Source organism: Schistocerca serialis, chromosome 3, assembly GCF_023864345.2.
Source record: "Schistocerca serialis cubense isolate TAMUIC-IGC-003099 chromosome 3, iqSchSeri2.2, whole genome shotgun sequence".
Classification (NCBI taxonomy): domain Eukaryota; kingdom Metazoa; phylum Arthropoda; class Insecta; order Orthoptera; family Acrididae; genus Schistocerca; species Schistocerca serialis.
In genome coordinates this window covers 1,059,391,757-1,059,415,481 of record NC_064640.1, presented here as the reverse complement: position 1 = coordinate 1,059,415,481, position 23,725 = coordinate 1,059,391,757, and positions in this window count along the sequence as shown.

Below are 23,725 nucleotides of genomic sequence, written 5' to 3'. Positions count from 1 at the left end.
ATTGGTGTGTTGAACTACTGGTATGCCCTCCAATGGTGAATGTGGGAAATCTATGAGGATGCCAGGTCGGCGTTTAGATATGGATGGATTTGTAAGGTGTTGACCTGCATGATAAGGGAATTTGTTACCTCTGCCAATAATATGTTGCATCCTTTTAGTGCCAGTTCTTTCTCTGCCTCCCCTTCTCGTGAGGTTGATATTGCAAAAATCAACCATTTAAAGTCTGTCTGAATCTGAAGAACTTTCAACGTGATGAAATTTATATAGATTTTGAAAATGAATTTTCACTCTGCTGCAAGGTTCGTGCTGATTAGAAACTAGAAATTTCCTGACAGATGGAAACCATATGCCAGACTTGGTCTTGAACATGGCATCTTTTGTTTTTGAGGGCAAGTGCACTACTGACTGAGCTATCCAAGCACACTTTGTGAACAGCCCTCACCACTGTACTTCTACCAGAGCCTCATCTCGTACATTCCCTACATTACTGAAGTTCTTCTGCATACCTTCTGGGACTACCCCTCCTGGAAGAAAGGATATTTTGGAACTATGGCTTAACCACAGCCTGAGGGATCATTTCCAGGAGTGTTAGTGAGTATCTCATCCCTTACCTTCCAAATTTCACTGAATTTTTCCTGCATACATTTTGGGACTGATATCCATCTGTGAAGGCAGGTCATGAGACGTATTTGGATAGCTCAATTGGTAGAGGCCTTGACCATGAAAGGCAAAGTTTCTAGAACTGAGCCCCAGTCCAGCATACAATTTTAAACTGTGTGAAAGTTGTCTTGAGGGCAATTCAGAACATGAATCATGGTCACAACATGACATCCCAATCTAACCGTTACCCCCATCAAAGGATCCTAGCTCAGTTCGTGATCTAGGAGGAGTGAGGAACCTCAGTCAATCTGTTCCAATATGTTGTATCAAAACACAGTTTTCAAACAATGTTCTTGTTGTGGCCTTCGGTCCAAGTACTGGTTTGATGCAGCTGCCCTTAACAACACAAAAATACCATTTACATTGAGCTCTACTTTTCCACCACTGAAATTCAATACTACTTGATGTTAATTTTAAAAATCTACTGCTAAAATAGTGTATGTGACAGCTTATGTCCTCGGTATGTCTGGGCCAACCTAATTAGTATTGAATTTCCTTCTTCCTACAGTTAAAACTTCTTTCTCTCCACAATTGTTTCCATAACTGCAATTCTTTGTTATGACAGAATTAGCGAGGTTTCTCATCTTCACTCTTACCATACGTGATGTCGCTGATAACCAGAGTAACACTTCATGCAAAACAGCAAGTCTTCACCTGCAAAAATAATCACAGGGTGAATGACTTTCTGTGATCAGTACCAGGTCAGATTAAAGAAAGATTCAGACACAGGCTGCAAGCTCTTTTACCCATAGGTTTGAACAACATGCAAGTATTACAGAGATTGGGAAGTTAAATGGGAATCCCTGGAGGGAAAGTGGCCTTCTTTTTGAGGAACACTGTTGAAGCTGAATGCACAATGATTGTACTGCTGCCAACATACATTTTACATAAGGACCATGAGGATAAGATGAGAAAAAAAGATTAGGGCATAATGGAAGCATTCAGGTAATTGTTTTCCCCTCATTCTGTTTGTGAGTGGAACAGAAATGGAAATGACTAATTGAGTTACACGATACAGTCAACCACACACTGTACTGTGGCTTGTAGATTATGTATGTAGGTGTAGATGAAAATAAAATTAAACAACTTATATCAGATACCATCCCCTTATATCTTCATGATGTAAAAAGTGAGTGCTACTATGACTGCTCTCTTTATCCAATCTAGTGGCTAGTGGTGCTGTGTCTCGTTCACGGAGTCCTGGGTTTGATTCCCGGCTGGGTTGGGTATTTTCTCAACCCAGCGACTGTACGCTTGCATTGTCCTCACCATTTCATTATCATTCATGAAAGTGGCAAGACTGGACTGAGTAAAGTTATGGTTTCGTACAGGCACTGATAAGCACTGAATTGAGCACCCCACAAACCAGCCATCATCATCATCATCATCATCATCATCATCATCATCATCTCTTCTATCCTGACTGTTGACTCGACTATCACCTGTATTGTCATCATCATCGTTGCTTTTATTGTTATGAGGGACTGTCTCCTATAGGATTATTTCCTCAGTCTGTGGATCCAACGTCCACAAACTTTTTCTACTCATAGCTATTTCTACTGAACCAACTGCCATAATTGTTGTCATTACACATTTGTGGGTTCTGAGGCTGCTGATCTCTGAATGGTACGCATTTGGGAATCTCCATCTTCAATTATCAGTTATTTGGTCTGTATGGCTGTGGAAAGTCCTCTAGCGACTGAAGAATCTTGATAAAAAATTCAAGCTGTAATAGTCCAGTTTTTGTAGAAACCTTCGAAATGCTTAACTATTATCGTTGCAATAGGTTGCTTGTATAATGTGCCTTAACTTTAGATGAGACATTTCAAAAATTTTTACAAGGCCCCCCCCCATGCCACATCAACTATTTTATAATAATAATTTTAACAGCATGGGAGAATAAACAGAGCACACATCTTAGGCTCACAGCAACAAATTTATGTCTTCCAAAATATTCAATTAATGTTCAAGAGGTTGTAATATGTGAGGACTTTTGTGTTATATAGTTTTATTCCACATTAAATTTGCAAGACACAACCCTATTGGTTCTTAGTGCACACACTCTGCAAATTTACTCACTCATTTATCATGAGCTTGTCTGTGTTTACCATTGCCGGCTCATGTAAAATGGCCTTTTCACTGTGTAACAGTTACCTCAATTCAGAATTGAGCTATACGAGATTTTGATGCTCATGTTTCAAACACGTATGCGTCCTGCTTGTGCTTTAACTCTGATTCAATCTACAATATAATATTTCGGGGAAATACTTCACTTTTATGTGCCCCGTATGGAGTTCAAACTCTCAGAACCCATCCTGCAGGAGTGCTCATGCTCAACTCAGTCACTCTGTCACACCAGATCATCTCCAGGTGCCAGTTTCTCCCTTACAGAATGATGGGCATCCCAGTGTGTACTGCCACTGTGCTGTAGCAAGGAACTGGAAGGACAGTTCCGATTCTTCAAGTGTAGGATCAATATCCTTAGAATACGCTGATAAATTCTGCAGGACTGTATAGATTATCTGAAAAGTGATTTTCTTTTTGCCAACCACATACTTGAAAAATGTGAAAGAGCAAAAATCATATTGTTTCAAATTTTTGGATGTGGTGTTGCATGTGACACATGCTTGCATTGTGGGTGACCAGACTGAAGGAACACTCAGAAGTGAGTGGCCAGATATTCGTAGCCGGTTCTTAAACTTCAGCTTGTGACACATGGCATGGGGAGTCAATTAGTAATCTAACTGTTGTGTAGAAGCCCACTGGCCTACAAATATTTTGCCTTAAAAAATTGACTGCAGGGACACAGACAAGCACAATATCAGTATGTCTTCAGTATGGCACCCTCCATTCATATCACAGCTGTCAACAGTGATGATTACCATTGTTTTAGCTTCCTCTACTGACAGAACAAAAACTTTGTGTTTCACACCGATGACATCACATAGTGGTGCTTCATGCCATCTGCCCAGTTTAGGATGGTGAGACATCGACATATGTAGGTTCTGAGTCTGATAGGTTGAGGGAATGTGACGTCTGGATTTGCTGGAGTAGCATTATCCTGAGTTTTCTTGTTTTTCTCTTCAACAGCTTTGAAGGATTGGGACTGTTGAAGGACTTACCCTGTGGGGGTAGGAACTGTAGAGGAGCCAGCAGCCCTTGGACCTGAAATAGTGTCTTCTTCAAGCACTCCATGTCTAGTGTTCACCGTTCCATCAACAATGACGCCATTAATCTTCTGCCCTTCCTTACTGTCTCTGACTGGTGTTAGCTTGCTGGTCTGGACATTCCCAGGGAGAGGATCCCATAATTGGAGCGAGTCACTAGTAGATGCTGGAGGAGGGAACTGTGTGTGGGGAGGTGATGTACCCAAATATGGTACATAATAAAGATATTTCTGGTGATCTAGCCACGGTCATGGCAGAAAGCACTATTTATGAGATGGTATGAAAATAATAGTATTTTTTCCAGGCTCCTTAATATGATAGAATGTAAAATCAGACCTCTTCAGGTCTTCGCATGCCTATTTTGAGGATTGGAAAGTGAGTGGGTTGTTGTCTGCATTTTCTGCATTGTCCTTGATACTTATTTTCCTCTGACAGTGTGCTCATGGCAGGAAGGTTACTAGTCATGAAATAACACTTATATCTGTTTAGAGAGATTTCTGGAGCATCAGGGCCACAAGCTGATACCTTTGATCTTTCCACTGTGCCTGATACCATCATGTGCCACCTACTCCAAACGAGATCTCTACCTGCAGACAGCACTAAAATCGAGCAATGCTCTTCTGCTTCAGCTGGCATTTCTGAGAATTCCAGTGCCCACAAACAGGCTGACAAATGCTCGCCATCATGCACTGGATGGCAACGGTTCAGGCCTCAGTTGTGTGCACCTGTGTTGTAAGGGGCTGCCACTGGGTGCGATTAATTATGGGATGTGACTGCTGGAATTGCAGTGACCTGCTCTGATTTTTATAATGGAGGAAGTCTTAGCAAGGAAGTTCACTTCACCACTCCTGTTTGACACTGCTGCTGTAGTAGACACTTGCAACAAGCAAGAAAAGGAATTAAACTCTATAACAAGAAAGGGACTGGATCACTACAGACAGTGTGGTCAGTCGTGGGATTTTCTGTGTGTGTATAATAAAATTAGAAGGGTTGTTCTGCAGCTGGAGGAGTGGTAAATCTGCTGAAACTTGTTGCTAGTTCCGTACCATTCGTATGTGTTGTTTTGTGCCTCTGTTGTTGAAACGTCCTTGATTATGCACTCACCTACTAATTTGGTTCAGTTAATCAGGTCTGAGGGGAGAATCATATGGGATGGAGTGTAAATGGCTGCACAAGAGGAACAGTATCACATCTTGCACCTAGAGGCACTGACTGTCATCCCTTCAGTGTTGAATTTGCAGTTCCAAGTGCAGCCCTAAGAGGCTTAAAGAATTTCCTGTCCAATGGCTGTAACTTGCAAATGTTACATGATGGTGTGTACAGCACACAAATGTGATGGTTACCTGTACATTCTTTAAGTGACTGCTCTTTATGAATAGCATGGAAATCCACAATTAAGAGGACTGGATTCATTCCTGTTGGCAGAATGTGCAGTTTAAAATGCTACAACCACTGCAAGAACATGTTGCAATTCATCCACCTGCTTTCAGGAGCTCCACAAAAAATTATTTCTTTTGAACTTACCATCAATGGATTATCTTTATACCGTTTCTTCTGAGGAAAAATGAAAATTGAAAAGTGCAGGTATAAAATGGCGTGTGACATCCATTGTCGATGTTTCTGTTAAGACACTAGAGTTTTGAAAAAGTGAAACACTGAGAGATGTGATCACAGGGAAATTGATACCACTGATTACAGACTTGACACTACACACATGAGTAATACTACGGACCTGTACCTGCACTGTGATTCTATACCACGAGGTCTAGGGACAACGATGGCAGCTCGATGGTGGTGCTTCTCTGTACTGAACTGCCACAGTCAAAGAGCACGTGAACATGTTGCTGGAGAATACTCTGCCACACGGTTTTTAGGCACATCTACATAGCATCAATTGTGGGCTGCTGTACACCTGAATGTACAAGTTGCCAACCAACCATATCCCACACACGGTTGATGGGTGACATGTCAGATGAACAGACAAGCAACGGAAGTCATGGCACCATTCATTCTTCGAAGATGAGTTGCATATTCCTTACTACATTTAGCTGAATGTTGTCACACTAAAATATGCCATGTGGAATGGCTTGAATTAGGGCCAGTGACTTGGGATGTAAAACCTCCATGATTTAGTGGTAACTGTTCAGGTAGTCCTCAAAACATAGGTAACATGCTCTTATGTTGCACGCAATGGTGCCCCAGACCTTAACATTGGCGATTGTCCACTTTCCCACTCACCATACAGCCTGTACGATTGGCTTCACAATGGTGATGTTGAAAGTGTATGCAGCCATTACTGTGAGACACCTCATAGAATTTGGTATACATATGCAGGCGAATTCTTGCCACCTTGAATCTGGCAGTGCTACAGAATACAAGAGCTGCAACAGTTTGTCACATCTTCTCTGGTGTTATATTGTGTTGCGTTCAGTCACTGTTTCAGATTTAGACCTTACTTTCACACTGTCATTAATCCTCTGTGTGGTTGTTAGTGTGAATTGTTAGTGAATGCTTGAACGTTGCAAGTGGCATTGTGGGTGTGGGGGTGACAGATCCTAAGAACTGGAACTGTTTGCCACATTTTGCAAATGCAACTGTTGGGAAAACAGGGATGTTACCTGACAGTGACACCCATCACTTGCATTGTCAGGAATATCACATCACAAAGTCTGTCTTTCCAACATGATAGTATCTCTTTCAAAATGTTGGTCCAACAGGTTCGACAACTCCCGTGCAGCTGTAAAATCTGAGGGTAGGTCTGGGTCACCTCCACTGTTGGTGTGTAGTCCCCATGCTTTTCCCCCATGCTTTGGTACAGACACTATTTTGGTAATCTCACTACCAAGTGTCATCTTCACAACACCAATAATGAACTTTCGAACAGGCCTGTGCACAGATTCATTATTAACCACTATCGCCCATCACAAATGAATGCCACTGTTATACAACATGCATGCATGCACCATCTTCCATGCGTATAGCCTCTCACCTGACCTTGCAATGCATGTGAGACTTACAGCCCTAGATGGACAAACAGATATATTTCTGGTGTGCGGTAGCGCTTGTTGTCTTGTGCTCCTGTTTTTCTGTGGGATACACGTGGTTAATCAAACATGTTTAACTTTAGTCCTCACCCTTTGAAGCTTGCTCTTTCTCCTGTAGGATGCTCATTTCACATTTATCACAAACTCTGTCATTACATATACTGTGATCAGACGTCTCCTGCTGTAGTAGCCCAAGGATTGTGAGTAATTGTGTCACCTGACACTTTGCACACGTTGTTCATGGTCACAGGCAGGTAAAGATTAAGTGCATATCCTCATCATTCATAAAAGTCTAGACAAAAATCATGTGACACATGTGATGTGCTTTGTTTGTGTGTTGAATCCAAAATGACGTATTTAAAAATTTCCTCCATAATGAGTATTAGCACCATAAAGTGGGTCCCGATCTACAGTATATTACCATTGTCATACTTCTAATCTTCTTTAGACAGGAAATTTTCAAAGTACAAAGTTAGATATGGTCATCAGCCTACCACTCTGTTGCAAGCAGACCCCTACATTACATGTCTGGAGGTTGTGGAAAATGTGGCATTTCACAATCGCACATAAATTGCTTTCTTTACAAGCCTGTTCACCTCTTAAAGTCTGTTAAGAGTTATCACCAGGAGATCCTGTATCTTCTCTGGTGTGTGTAAATTTCCTTCCATCATACAACTAACCACTTCTTTCATTCTATTTTTGTATCTTTTTCCTCTATTATCCCTTCTCTCCTTAAATTTTGGTATTTAATAACCCATCCTGCAACAATAGAAGGGGGTTTAAAATGCTTTTCATAAAAATGCAAATTGACAAAACAGTTGTAGTTTGTTAGAACAACATTGAACAATTCTTTACATCTCTAACTACACAATCAGATGCGATTGCCATAATGCAACATTTTTAGACAGAGCTCTTGAATTGTTCAAGAAATATTCAGAATACTATGTTGACTAAATATATAAAATATACAAAAGTTTTAAGTCTACAAGACGTGTAAACACACACATTATATGCGATCATAGCCAGCGAAGTTTGCTGGGAGTGCTAAAATTTTTTTGCCATGAACGAAATTCTCATTTGCAAGTAACTCACTCAGAACCAACACTGTTATAACATTTAATCACCAATAATTGCGTGGATATTCAAACACTCTCACTTAGAAACAATAGCTGATTACATGATAACAACTCAGTATCTCTTATTCGACTGCCATGCCGTGACATGCGGCTGGCGCCGTTCATAGTTAGGTGACGCTCCCGCGCTCAGCCGAGTTGCGGAGCGCCTCTATCGCCGTTTGCGCATACTGTCATGGTGGCACTGTTAAATGTCATGGCACTGTCACAACACTTTTGCCACCTTGAAAAAAAAAAACACTCACTTCCTTGGAGATATGGACAGTGCGGAGACATTCATGGCCTCTTGTGAGGCCCCGAGAAGATCCCGCGGAGAGGCACGAGAGTATGGTCGAAAATGTCCAGGACAGAAGCTCGTGCATGGAACGTGCCTCCTGGACGAGATGATGGGTGAAAACTCCGGAGCAGCATCCATAGGTGTCGTGGACCTGGGGGTGTGTTCCAGCGTGACGGGTCCCGAAAAAGGCGGCGTCGCGACTGGGGCCGGTTTCGGTGTACTCGGAAGTGGTAGCGACGTTGGCTGCATCAACACATATGGTAGATCGGCAGTAGTGACAGGACTGGCTTCTCGGGCTGGTGGAGGTGAAGGAAGGGGCGGTGGCACTGGCGTGGCCACCACTCGTGGGCACATCTGGTCATAAAGGCGAACAACCATGCCGTCGTCCGTACATATTTCACAAAGCCGGTGGCCGCGAAGAGCCTTGTCCACCCCTGGAATCCATTTAGGGCGAGATCCATACCCTCGTGCCCACTGAGAATTTTCCCACACTAGGGGACACAGCACAAGGCCTGACAGGGTGAAGCAGGTGCAGTAGAGTGCGCGGTTGGTGGCCATGCAAGAGTTCAGCAGGGCTGCGATCACCCAGAAGTGTGAAGCGATAAGAACTCAGTGATTTTTCCATGAATGACACTCTGCTGCAATTTCTAAATAATTTTTTCATCTGGCTTTTGAAAGTGCGGACAAGGCGCTTGACCTCCCCATTTGATTGCGGATGGAAGGGCGGTGCTGTAACATGATGAATACCTTGTCCAGTACAAAAATCACGGAAGGCCTGCGAAGAGAACTGAGGTCCATTGTCCGTGACGATCGTGGATGGAAGACCTTCTAGCGCAAAGATTTTGGACAAAGCCAGCGTCGTCGCCGCAGTGGTGGGCGACGGACATCGAACAACAAACGGAAACTTCGAGAAGGCGTCAATCAACAGTAGCCAATAAGTACTGAGGAAGGGGCCGGCAAAGTCAGCGTGCACCCGTTCCCATGGCTGCGCCGGATCAGGGCACTGAGAGGACATTGTACGAGGTGCAGCCAGTTGTTGAGCACACTGACTACATGCAGCAACCGTGTGGGCAATGTCCGAATCAATACCGGGCCAATAAATGTGCCTGCGGGCCAGGGACTTAGTCCGAGAAATACCCCAATGGCCTTCATGCAACAGTTTGAGAACACCTTTGCGAAGAGAGGCTGGCACCACGACCCGTGGAGATGCGCCATCCGTGGCCAGAAGAACAACACCATCATGAACAGACAGACGCAGGCGCAAGGCATGGTAGTTGCGAAGGGAATCCGATGCCCAGCCCTTGGTCCTGTCCGGCCAACCCCGTTGAACAAAACCGATCACCTGGCGCAGGACCGGGTCCCGCGCAGTAGCCGACGTGACCTGCGAACCTGTAAGTGCAAAACCCTCAACCGCACGATGTTCTTCCTCATCAATGTGGAAACAGAGTGGTTCATCACGATCGAAAACATGGTCGGGGCCCATTGGCAATCGCGACAATGCGTCAGCGTTGGAGTGCTGGGCCGTGGGGCGATAGTGAATCTCTTAGTGAAAACGAGACAAGTATAAGGCCCAACGTTGCAGGCGGTGAGCTGCCTTATCTGGAAGCGACGCCGATGGGTTGAACAGAAAGACCAGCAGCTTGTGGTCGGTGATGAGGTGAAACTTTTTTAGAGCATAAATGATAGCGAGCGCCTCCTTTTCGATTTGAGAGTAACGCCGTTGCGCATCGTTGAGGGTCTTGGAAGCATAGGCGATGGGTCGTCCCAACCCATCCTCATACCGATTGGCGAGAACAGACCCTAGGCCATACTGTGATGCGTCAGTCACCAGAACCAAGTGCTGACCCAGACGGAATGTGGCAAGACAAGGCGCCAACTGCAAATGAGCCTTCAGGCAGACAAAAGCCTGCTCACACTCATTGGACCAACAGAAAGGGACGTTTTTGCGTAACAGCTGATGCAGGGGGTGAGCTACAGCTGCCACGGATGGAATGAATTTGTGATAATAAGCAATCTTGCCTAGAAATGCCTGTAGTTCTTTGACTGTAGACGGCCGGGGTAGAGCGTTAATGGCCGCAATGTGCTGACGTAGAGGACGTATACCCTCACGGGACAAGTGGAAACCAAGATACACAATGGAGGGTTGGAAGAACTGTAACTTGAACCTCAGCCTGGCTGAATGCAAAACCCGAAACAGTGAACGCAAGTTGCGAAGGTGCTCCTCAGTGGAGGCCCCCATGACAACAATGTCATCCAGACAGTTTATGCAGCCGGGAACAGAAGCCTTGAGCTATTCCAAAAACCTCGAAAAATGGCTGGCACGCTAGCGACGCCAAATGGTACGCCTCCGATAAGTCAAGTTTGGAAAAGAACTGGCCCCCAGCGAGCTTGGTAAATAACTCCTCAGGACGGGGAAGAGGATAAGTGTCAATGAGGTTCTGAGCATTGACAGTGGCTTTAAAATCACCACACAATCGCAGACTCCCGTTTGGTTTAGAAGCTGCCACGATTGGCGATGCCCATTCAGGAAGGAGAAGCCCTGAAGCTGTTAACCTGTCTATCTCAGCCTTGACAGGTGCACGCAACGCCAGTGGAATAGGGCGTGCCCGGAAAAACTTTGGGCGAGCTGTAGGTTTAAGACTAATGTGGGCTTCAAAATCCTTGGCACGACCCAGACCAGCAGAGAACATGGACGAAAATTCAGAACACAATCCATCCAGCTGTTGATACGGAATATCCTCAGATATGAGGTGCACATCATCATCAATGGAGAACCCGAACAACTGGAAAGCATCATAACCGAACAGGTTTTCAGTGCCCGCATGATCCACCACATAAAACGTGAGGGGCCTAACAACAGACCTGTAGGCAGTGGAAGCATAAAACTGGCCATTGATAGGAATTTTCTGTTTATTATAAGTTATCAGATTTCGTGTAACTGGAGACAAGGGACGGGAGCCCAACTCAAAATATGTGCGAGAATTAATGAGAGTTATTGCAGAGCCAGTGTCCACTTGCATGCAAATGTCTTTATCCAGAACACGAACAGTAACAAACAACTTATTTGTTTGAGAATGCACACAGTTAACATCATTTTCCGATGCCTTGTCCTCGTTGACAGGAACTTTAGGGGACTGACACACAGAAGCAACGTGGCCTTTTTTCCTACACAAATTACATGTGACCCAACGTTTTGGACACGCGGCCCTCTCATGCTGTATGAAACAACGTGGACAAGAAGGAAGTACGGAATGAACCTGCTTCTGTGGTTGCTGTTTTCGCTGCAAGCATTGCGGCCCAACGCGACGTTGTTTACGTGAGTGAACCACCGCCACATCTTCGTTCTCCTGTGAAACAGGCAAATTGTCCATGTTGAAAGTTGACTGTACAGCGCCTACATCACACCATGTGTCTATTTGCGCGCCAGCAGTGTGAGACACTTCAAAGGATTGAGCGATGCTTAGAACTTCCGACAACGATGGGGTTGTCCGCCGCTCATGGTCTCGCGGTAGCGTTCTCGCTCCCCGAGCACGGGGTCCCGGGTTCGATTCCCGGTGGGGTCAGGGATTTTCACCTGCCTTGAGATGACTGGGTGTTTGTGTTGTCCTCATCATTTCATCATCATCCAGTACAGTGGCGAAATTGGACTGAGCAAAGTTTGGGAAATTGTACGGGCGCTGATAACCATGCAGTTGAGCGCCCCACAAACCAAACATCATCATCCAATGACGGGTTTGGCAGTTGTAGGGCACATTGCCGAACTTCTTTATTAGGAGCAAGCTGTAGAATAGCATCCCTACCATTGAATCAGCATAAGACACATGATGAGTGTCCGTGACAAACTGACATTTCCTACTCAGACCATGTTGTTCCGCCGCCCAAGCCCGGTAAGATTGATGCGGCTGTTTACGACACCGGCAGAACACCACGCGGGCGGCAACAACATGAGTGTTTTTTCGGTAATAGTCAGACAATAAGTCACACATTTCTTGGAAGGACAGAGAAGCAGGTTCCTGCAGAGCGGCTAACTGAGATAGCAGCTGATAGATCCGTGGGGAAATCCAAGATAGAAATAACAACTTACACATAGGAGCGTCGACAACGCTTCTCATAATCCTCCCAGTCTTCAGTGGCCTCGTCGTAAGGAGGGAATGGAGGCGGAGAAGAGGAAGACAGACGATGAGTAAGCGACATCGACAACACCTGAATAGCAGCCGTCAGCTGTGTTTGTTGTTCAATGAGCGCTTGCATAAGCTGTTCCACGTCTGCCCCGTCACGAACACACAAATCCACAATGCAGTGAAAATATCTGACCTTGTCACCAAAAAGTGTTATAGCCTTTAATCACCAATAATTGCGTGGATGTTCAAACACTCTCACTTAGAAACAATAGCTGGCACCGTTCGTAGCTAGGTGGCGCTCCCGTGTTCAGCCGAGTTGCGGAGCGCCTCTATCGCCGTTTGTGAGTACTGTCGTGGCGGCACTGTTAAATGTCATGGCACTGTCACAACAAACACCACAAGCATTATTACATTCCCACTCCAGATGGCAAGCATTTAAAACAGTTTGAAGTATGCTTTGTGGTTAGTATTTTCAGGAATTCAAATGTATAACCTCACCAAATGTATGGACCTGCATGATCTTCTCTACTTCAATAACGGTATACTTATAATTGCAAAAAATCGTTATCCAATTTAAGTACCACAAGGTGAATTTACAATGACATTGCTCTTGTCTTTAAGTATCAGTTTTGTACTAGATTTTATTCAGTGATTAAAATTTACATAGCAGTTTGCATTTAACAGTTATTCATTAATTTTCTTAATATTTGAAAATCTGTTTTTCAGACTTATCTCAAACCCAATATTGGAAAGCTCATAATGAAGATGAGGAAGCTGTTGTTGTGCAGAGTATTAAACTTCTTTCTATAAAGGAGTTGCCTATCAGAGGACAATTACTTTGTAGGTCCATGTATTACTTCCATTTACAAATTGCAGGAAGTGTCATCTACAGAAGTAGCAAGTGGTCTCAAAAATAATTTGAAAGCTTGGAATGGATTTAGTATATCCCTAAATTGTCCAGGTTCATCCTTCATTGTACTAATTAGGAGAATGTACTCCTTGTAATTCTTATCCTGGAGAATAACTGTCATCAGAAAAATGCAGCACATTTCTCTGCTTTGTCTGTCTTTCCACATTGGAAGTTTTCTCATGAAAGTGATTTATATTTTTCAGTCATTTCATAGATTAATTGATTTTCACCTAGCAGGCTAGTGTGCAAAGTAATCAAATGTCCTGTAATATCCAAGGCAAACCAAGGTCGGCAGCCCAGTATGGATATTCTATTTTGTGGTGATGCCTTCTTTTGAGCTTTAAAAACTGATTTATTGGGATTCTCTAGTCAAAAAAACTTTTCAGGACATTTCTGCAGCTATGCCAGCAGAGTTCACTGTGATTTGGTTTTTTGCCATACTCATCCCCAATTTGAACTATAATTTTCTGAAACTGTCATTGTGTCCAAAGTGGGATATCAGGTAACTGACTGTCAAGAATGTTTATCGCCAATGGTCATTCAGCTAGAATTAGGCTTTGTTTTTGTACAGATCACAATAAAATTTTCTGAAGCTATTTGCAGTAAATAGAGAGGGTTGACATACAAGGAATTTGTAAATACGAGGGCAGTTCAATAAGTAATGCAACACATTTTTTTTCTCGGCCAATTTTGGTTGAAAAAACCGTAAATTTCTTGTGGAATATTTTCAAACATTCCCGCTTCGACTCGTATAGTTTCATTGACTTCCGACAGGTGGCAGTGCTGTACAGAGCTGTTAAAATGGCGTCTGTAACGGATGTGCGTTGCAAACAACGGGCAGTGATCGAGTTTCTTTTGGAGGAAAACCAGGGCATCTCAGATATTCATAGGCGCTTGCAGAATGTCTACGGTGATCTGGCAGTGGACAAAAGCACGGTGAGTCGTTGGGCAAAGCGTGTGTCATCATCGCCGCAAGGTCAAGCAAGACTGTCTGATCTCCCGCGTGCGGGCCGGCCGTGCACAGCTGTGACTCCTGCAATGGCGGAGCGTGCGAACACACTCGTTCGAGATGATCGATGGATCACCATCAAACAACTCAGTGCTCAACTTGACATCTCTGTTGGTAGTGCTGTCACAATTGTTCACCAGTTGTCTAACCAAACACCATAAAGAGCAAAGGAGAACCATCTGTGCGGAATTGCTTGCTCGTCATGTGGCTGAGGGTGACAATTTCTTGTCAAAGATTGTTACAGGCGATGAAACATGGGTTCATCACTTCGAACCTGAAACAAAACGGCAATCAATGGAGTGGCGCCACACCCACTCCCCTACCAAGAAAAAGTTTAAAGCCATACCCTCAGCTGGTAAAGTCATGGTTACAGTCTTCTGGGACGCTGAAGGGGTTATTCTGTTCGATGTCGTTCCCCATGGTCAAACGATCAACACAGAAGTGTATTGTGCTACTCTTCAGAAATTGAAGAAACGACTTCAGCGTGTTCGTAGGCACAAAAATCTGAACGAACTTCTCCTTCTTCATGACAACGCAAGACCTCACACAAGTCTTCGCCCCCGAGAGGAGCTCACAAAACTTCAGTGGACTGTTTTTCCTCATGCACCCTACAGCCCCGATCTCGCACCGTCGGATTTCCATATGTTTGGCCCAATGAAGGACGCAATCCGTGGGAGGCACTACGCGGATGATGAAGAAGTTATTGATGCAGTACGACGTTGGCTCCGACATCGACCTGTGGAATGGTACCGTGCAGGCATACAGGCCCTCATTTCAAGGTGGCGTAAGGTTGTAGCATTGAATGGAGATTACGTTGAAAAATAGTGTTGTGTAGCTAAAAGATTGGGGAATAGCCTGGTATATTTCAATGCTGAATAAAACAACCCCTGTTTCAGAAAAAAAAAGTGTTGCATTACTTATTGAACTGCCCTCGTACTTTACATGGTAAGGCAGTGAACATAGTGTTCATTCCACATTACGATTACTAACCTGGTGAGCACAATTAACGTACCACGCTAACAAATACAAAATATACTGATGCAGTGATTAAAGAATTATTAATTGTATGCTGACAGTGCAATTAGCTGTTATCTTGCATGCTAATAACCATTGTACATTATTCTGTTTGTGAGGGCCTATCAGTTCACAAAATAAACAGTGGATATAGTCGATTTTACAGACTCATCTCAGCACTACTCAGATCATGAAATCTTGCAAACAGAGAAATGGGTTGTCCAATAACCAATTGTGCAGTTTTTCATTAAAAATTTGTAATGGCATGCCCCAAGCACTTTGTGTTATTATTTGAAGAGTTTTAAAATAGTCACCTTGTGTTAGAGACACGGTGGTGTTAATCTGTATCTTGGTACGTCATCATCCACCTTCATTCTGTTGTTGTAGTAGTACGAATTTCTACCCTAGCAGAATTTTATGTTTACATATAGTAAACAGATATATGTGTACATATTTTCATTTACAACAGTCAATAGTCTGAGCCTGGTAAAGAGAGGACGACAGTGCTCTCTGGGACTTGTTTTACACATTATGCATTACAATCTTTCCTGAGTTCTGAGAATTTTGGCAGTGTAGGAGGGTGTGTTATCAAACGAGGAGGCCATAAGTAATATGTGATGGCAACAGTCCAAAGTATATTAGTCTCAGGAAATCAATACTAATCATGTCTGTAAGTTTCCAAAGCAAGTAGGAGATCCTAGAAACATTTTTAATACCTGACTAACATGTTCTTCACAGTTAACATTGGATTCAATATGCATTCCTAACACTTTCACTGATCTGTTTTCTATGTCCTTGGGCAATCATAAAATAAGCTGTTTTGTTTTCTCTGGATTACAGAGTAATTTATTTGCTGAGAACCAGTGGAGGGCAGATTTGGGTGTTTCCTGTTTACTGTTATGCAAGACATAGATCTTCCGAAGTGAGGCGACCAGTGTTGTGTCATCACATAGGGTATGATTTATGTAGAGAGGAATGTCACTGATAATGACGATGAAGAAGAATGGTCCAAGTAATGTGCCCTTTTGAACACCACATAAAGGGGTGTATTTATAATACTAAATAGCAGTAATAGCTTCATATCTTTATTTTCAACTGTGACAAGCTAATTCTGGATTACATACCTCATAAAATTCTAGTTCTGTTGTTAGGATGTCAAAGGGAATGTAGACAAATTATAACACTCATTTTCTGCTACTACTGTACCATAACCTCAATGCTAGAAGCAGGTTGTAACATAAAACAATTTTGTAAAAGCAACTATGGCACAAAGCAACAGAGCAGTGTTACCCTCTGAGAGGAATTTTGTGAGTTTGACCGTGTTGTTCCTAATGGAGATGGCTCATCGGAAATGAAAGTCAGAATTACGTAAATATTTGTATAGTAACAAACAAAATTTTGCCTAGCTATACTGTTTATAAAATAAGGGAAATGGTCGCCAGCCTAATTAGGCAAGAGAAAGATTAAAGTTCTCGTTTATAAAAGTAGGTATAAGTAATTATAATGGACAAACTCAACCTAGACTTAGCCACACGTGAGTGCAATGAACTCTGACACACATATATTTTAAGATTGAAGCTAACAACTGGAGCAGCACAAACTATTTGCTAAATTATAAGAGATACCGAAACACCCTATTACTTTCAGGCTTACATAAAGTGAATGGTCTTTATAACATTACTATTAACAAGCACTTCTAATACACAAGAAACACAAACACTTAGCAAACATGAATATTTAATGTTTCACAACTGCAGCTTTCTCACTTTTACCACAGCGAAACACAATACTGATAAAATTGCAAGAAACTGACTCACCTTTTAGAATTTACTACCAACAATAATGTGATCATTTGCCTTATAAGCCTCAGTCTTAAGAACTTTTAATATTGAAGTTAGCAACAGCACTTTAAATAACAGTTTTAATAGGAAAATTATTTTGAAAAATAATATTTACTTTAACTCACTCTATTGCCACATTAACGTTAACTTTCTTTTTACTAAGTTCAAGAGGCATTAATTAGCAAAACTCTGGTCATAAATGTTCTTTCAGTAGTGACACTCGGTAATTACTTTAGTTCAAACGGAAAGGAACCTGAGAGGTGTTATGATGAGGAGAATATCAAGGTAGGTACATAAATTCAGATACAAATTACCTTATATTTCAGCACATTAGCACATCCATTAAGCTGATCCTTCACTGTACATTATTATAGTATTACGTTGCAATGATTGCGCAACGTGGTGGCAACTGAATGTTGGTAGGTGGATCCGTGGACAGAATTGCTGGACTCTGTCATTTCTTGGCGGCGACGACAGATACAAATTCCAGAATAATTCCAGCTATTTATCCATCCATCCGAGGCCTTGGAAAGAAGCAGGAAAAGCCTCTCTCTGAATCAGCACAATATGCACCTTTATAATAGCAGTGCACGGACTCGTAGCTCGTCTCCGACTCGTGGCTCATCCCCGACCGGTAGCTCGTCCCCGACTCGTGGCTCGTCCCCGACTCGTGGCTCGTCCCCGACTGCTGGCTCGTCTCCGACTGACTATCAGTTCCACCTTTTCCACCTAGGCCAACCACAATTTGCACGCGCTAAACAGTTCCATTCCCGAGGGGAACCACTACACCTTTTACATACAGAATAACTAAGAAACCTAAGTGAAGGTCAGCAGTTTACATAACAGCAAACAAATACATTAAATAAAACAGAACATTTTCACATATTGACACTTCTACAAACAAATTATTCACACAAAATTACAATTATATACAGTAAGTTTTGTTCCCTCCAAATGGGACAAAGATTTTAAATTACAGATACACTACTTTGCATAGAACCAAAACATGACGTCAAAGTTTATATAAAGAAAGCAGTACACAATTTTATGTTATCGATTCAATCACATTTACAGAAGATCAACAATGTAACATTAAATAAAGCAAAAAAAAAGCAAAATAAGTCAGTACAGCATTAGAGCTATGGTGTTACACATGCCCCATGTTTCGTTGAAGTTTCCCGTCAGGGATACTTCAAGGAAACATCCATAACACCTAAGCGGTGTTAGCTGCAAAAAAAATTATTCCATCCAACTTCAATTGGGAGAAAAAAAACACACACATTACAAACATACAGTATATGCACTAAGAAATTGCTTACATTTCTTCCAAAAGATTTTCAAAATAAGAAAGTTACAGATATTTTCATATTCACACTTGTTTAAGGAAACTAATTTTCAACATTACACAAGATATCTTTAAGCATGTTCATTTCAAACACACACAGTTCAAATAACTGACAAACAGTACACAAACTCATCTACATATAAGTAGAATAGGTAAAGCCTTCAAAATAAAATAAAGGAATAAACACATATACAATAGCACAGAACATTCTAACTTAGCAAAACAGAAGTTTGTCTCTCAATAATTTTAAAGGAATGTAAAATTTCACAGACACACAAGCATATTTATGATCACGGTACATTTTACAAGGTTCATCAATTAATGAAATATTGAAAATATCAGTTTGCATTCACATATGCACAAATATTTACACAAACAACTATGAGAACCTTTTTCCAACTGACTCTTTAAATACCAAAGTAACTTTGCAAGGTTGTTTCAAAATAATTAACTTTAAAGCTGCTCTTCATTAATAGCAGTCCAAAATATTTGTTGCACATAAACACACTAACATATTCAGAGCCTATCTTTATTCATCACTGCTGTGTTTTAAAACAAGGCAGTCCAAAACTTTCAAAAAACCTAGTATCAAAACATCTACATCCATTTAAATAAGAATGCATATATATTTTATAATAACTTTTCACTGACTTCAATAAGAATAGTCAGTTTATAACATATTGCTCAAAAAACCAAACTTAGTTCACTGCTTGCCTCAGCACTAGCAGTCCATGTTACACATTCTGCCCATTATTGGTTTGGCAGTCTTTACCTATAACATTTAGACACAAAACACAATTTAGATTAAGAACACACAAAAAAACACATTTTTAAATTGACACACTGCCCCATCCTCTAGGTTTGGCAGTTCGTGACCACTTATCAACTTCTTGCCCCACAATGGCAAGTCCTTTGGCTACTGCTCACATAGCATATTTTGTAATCCTTAGCTTCAGAATCACAGCATTCTTATTCTTTTGTCTTGTTTTGCTGCCCAACAACATACTTTTGAGCAGTTTATTGTCATCATCTCCAAGTTTTTCATCATTCTGTAAAATTTGCTTTAATGGTATAAAACATAAAACCTGCAACTTTGAAACAGTAATTAGACACTGGCAACAAAACCATTTCTTTTCAAATGACAACATTAGGTAACATATACATTAATCAAAAAACTTTAAATGTCATACTTGGGCTCACGTCAGGATTAAGAATTTCTTACTACTCCTTTACCATTGCTTTTTTCACACACAGTTAGGTCATTACATACATCAAGATCAGGACAATAATTTCATATCCTATTGCAAGTGATTTCTGCCAACCCTTTTTGTGGCACAAGACATATACATCTCATATCTATCTTACACACATTAGCCAGGTTCATTTCCACAGTTTTAAACAACATACAGTTTTTCAATATCATATTTATCCCTATTTTCAAAAACATTTACATTTAGTCATATTATGGCATTCATTTACCTTTTCTTTTCAGTAAGCTATTCTTTTCTCATCTATTTTTCCCTTTACTTTTCCATTACATTTTCTCTTTACAATACCCACTATGCTTCCATTATTCTTTGCCATTATCTAGTGTATCCAATGTAATTATTTATTTACTTATCCACAAACAATACACAATATCTTACATCATTGCCACACTATTCAATGCACTCTGATAGAGAAGAAGGAAAGAAGATAGTAAAAGTTCTGAATGATGAAGAGGAAGGTTGGCAGCACGAAAAGAAACGGAAGTAGTGCTAGCAACGACTCGGGTCCCTGGTGGTCGTCAGGCACCTGACAACGCAAAAAGTGCATTGCCCCCTGAGGGTTATCAACCCTCGTCTGAGGACATGTACGTTTAAGTAAACCACATAATGCAAACAGAAGCCCTTTCTGATTTTTAACTATAAGAGAAATAAATTATTATCTTTTGGAGTTCTCTGCACTCTCGTTAAGTTACTATAAGCATCATTAGTCATAAAGTTCTCAGGTTTCTCACACTACATGGCCCTGCCTTTATGATTAGACTGGCAACAGTAAGTATTCAATTGAAAATAAACATTTCCTAAGCAAAGTCAAACAGTACACTACAGTATATAAGCAACAACCTCCAACAGGCCTGAAGATCAACAGAACAATAATTCATTTCCAGGTAACACTCAGACATAATAATAATAAAGTCATGCATTATATTAAAATTATGTACAAATACAGCAACCTGCCCCCAGTCACTTTATTAACAAGGCAGTCTTTTATGGTTCATAAAACAGTTACTAAGTCTGGTGGCTTTTTAGGCCTCCTATCTTCTACATCTTTCACTAACCCATTCAGATCTTGCCAACATTTTGTTTCATCGGGTGGCTTTTTAGGTTTTGGAATTTCAAAGTCTTTAGCAAGGTACATCACTACTTGTTCTGCTATCATTTTAACAGGTGGTTCTTTTGGTATCAGTAAATCTATTTCTTTCATTACATTTGTTAAGGCTTGCCCCAGTATAGTATCATCTGGAGGTTCCTGCAAATTATGCCCCTGTGTTACATTACTGAATAATTCATTCGGTTTTGGCCCAGTTTCACTTTCTGTATCTTGCCTTGGAAAAATGTCACTACTTTTACTGAAAGAGGGTATGAGAAAATTATATTCACTTTCATTTACACCTGAGAATTCATCTTCACTGGAGTCATCACTACTCTTTTCCTCACTATCAGATTCACTTAAGTACTCGACTTTTGAACAATAGGGAAAGTTATTATATTCATTCTTATCTGTATTCATATATCCTTCATCGTCTGAACTATCACTGATTTCATTTTCGTCATCAGATTCGAGCAATAAGGCAACTTTTAAACAGTGAGGCAGATTATCACTAGATGTTTCAGTCACTTCATTTTCCGACCCATTTTCTACACAATGCACATCGTTTGGACAGTCAGTCACTTCTGTTATATCACTTTGAACGATTTCAGCCTTAACTTCATACTTAGTATAATCATCACATACTTCAATAACTTTCATTTCATTTTCTTCCATGCTGTCATTTTCAGGTAATCGTGCGAAATTCTTACTAGACCCTTCTGCATCAAAACTATTAAACAACTTTCCATCAACAATAATTTCATCTGCACTGCTCATAATGTCATGATTACTAACGTCCTCCTCTACCTCATTTTCACCTATTATTAATTGAGCACACGTCTTTTGCGTGGCGTATTCTACCTTCCTTTCCTCTTTATTCATCACAACCTCCCCCACATCTACATCTTTTACCTCATACACATCATTAGCAGTACAAATGTTCTCCTTTTCACTCGCCTTTTCTGGCTCCCTTTTATTCTTTAATAAAGTCTTTTCACACGATTCTGATACCGAGTTATCATTATCATACGACATATTAACTTTATTTTCATTTCTACATTCATCTACTACTGAAACCGGCCATCGGAAGTGTCCGATCCCGCCTCTTCTGTCTCTCTCTACGGCAGCCATCTTGTTCTGACATCTGCCATTTGTGTCTGCTGCCAAGTGCAATGTACGCTGCTCCGGCAACTGCTGGCCCGAGCACGAACGGTCACATGACTTCGCACTGGGAACGCCACTATGTATCACTCCGCGCCCATCTGCTATAGGCGCGCCATTAACCTTCCTGCCCCGTAGTTTACATCTTTCCTTCTCGAATCTAATATTTGGCATCTTTTCTTTGGGCCCAAAACCGGTTTCCGCGTGAATCCGGCCCGTAACACACGCGGTTTTTAGTTTTCCATTTCGTCTCTAGTTTGGGGATTCCGTGATATGTATCCTCTGCCGCGCGTTGTATAATTTCCTCTACCTCTCGCACGACCTCTATGAATCGTGTTTACATGAAATCTATCGTTTTCCTGTCGTTCAGCTTGGTCATTACTTTCTCACGAATAATTATTGTTATTATGGGGACGGTACTCGCGATTTCTTCGCCAGTGATCTTCATCCTCTACCCTTTCCAAGAACGCAGAAAAACGTCTGTGTGTACTCCCAACATATCGTTTCGAATCCTCAGGCAGTTTCTGCCAAAGCACCCAAACGATCTCAGCTTCAGTTCTTCTAGCCTTCAAATGTATCCGTTTTCTATACCATGATTCGCAGAATTCTTTCATGGTTTGCCTACCTCTGATGTCATACAACCTGGCCATTAGAAATTCACACCACAACTGGTCTTGTTTTTGTTCTGACCAGTATTCGTCAATAAATTTTTGTTTGAAGGTTTCAAAAGACATCTGGTTAGTATCAAGATTCAACCCCCACCTTTTTGCTTCTCCCGTTAATGCACTGATTACAACATTAATTTTTTCCTGGTCAGACAAATATTCAGGAAAATTTCCTTCGCAGTTCTTTACAAAGTCTAGGGGGGTGCCATCCGTTATGCCTCTTTGCTGGGTCGAATTTTTCCTCGCCCTCTAATATTTTACTGAAAGGCATTTTTTCAGTAGAATGTGTAGGTCCGGTTTGTATTTTTCTTTCCAAGTCATACATTTTGCCTTGGATTTGTGAAGTGTTATGTTCACACTTCTTTTCACAAGTAAGAATCTGTTTGGTTAGAGCTCTGCTTATTTCTGTTACAGATTGTTTAATCTGTGCAAATTCTGCATTACATTCGGTTTGTATTTCGGATTTAATACCGAATACCTTTTCGTCAACCTTAGTACAGACTAAGGGTTCAATTTGATCTTGAATTTTAATTACTTCAGAGTCAACTCTTTCGTTAATGTCATCAATTTGTCCTTGTACATTGGCAATATTGCCATTGATGACAGTAATTTCGCTTTTAATACTTTTAATTTCATTACTCACTGTCCCTACCCTTGAGTTGACTTCTTCAATTTGTTTACTAAGTCTGGTAATCTGCATTTCGATTTGTGCATTAATATTGTCAGTGTGTGCTGCAATTTGTGCCTTAATATTGTCATTGATATTGTCATTTTGCGCTGCAATTTGTGCCTTGATTCTGTCATTTTCTGCTGCATTTTGTTGCCCCTGTGCTTCAATTTGTGCAGACAACATTTTTAACAATTCTATCATATCTGAATTCTTTTCACTTTTATGTCCTGCTACATTTTCGTGTTCAAGTTCTACTTTCCTTTCAGTTTTTGGTGATTCAAACATATCCCTCGATTCATCAGCATAGCCACTGTCTTCGACAGCATCGCCTACATTGTCTTGCTTAGTACGCG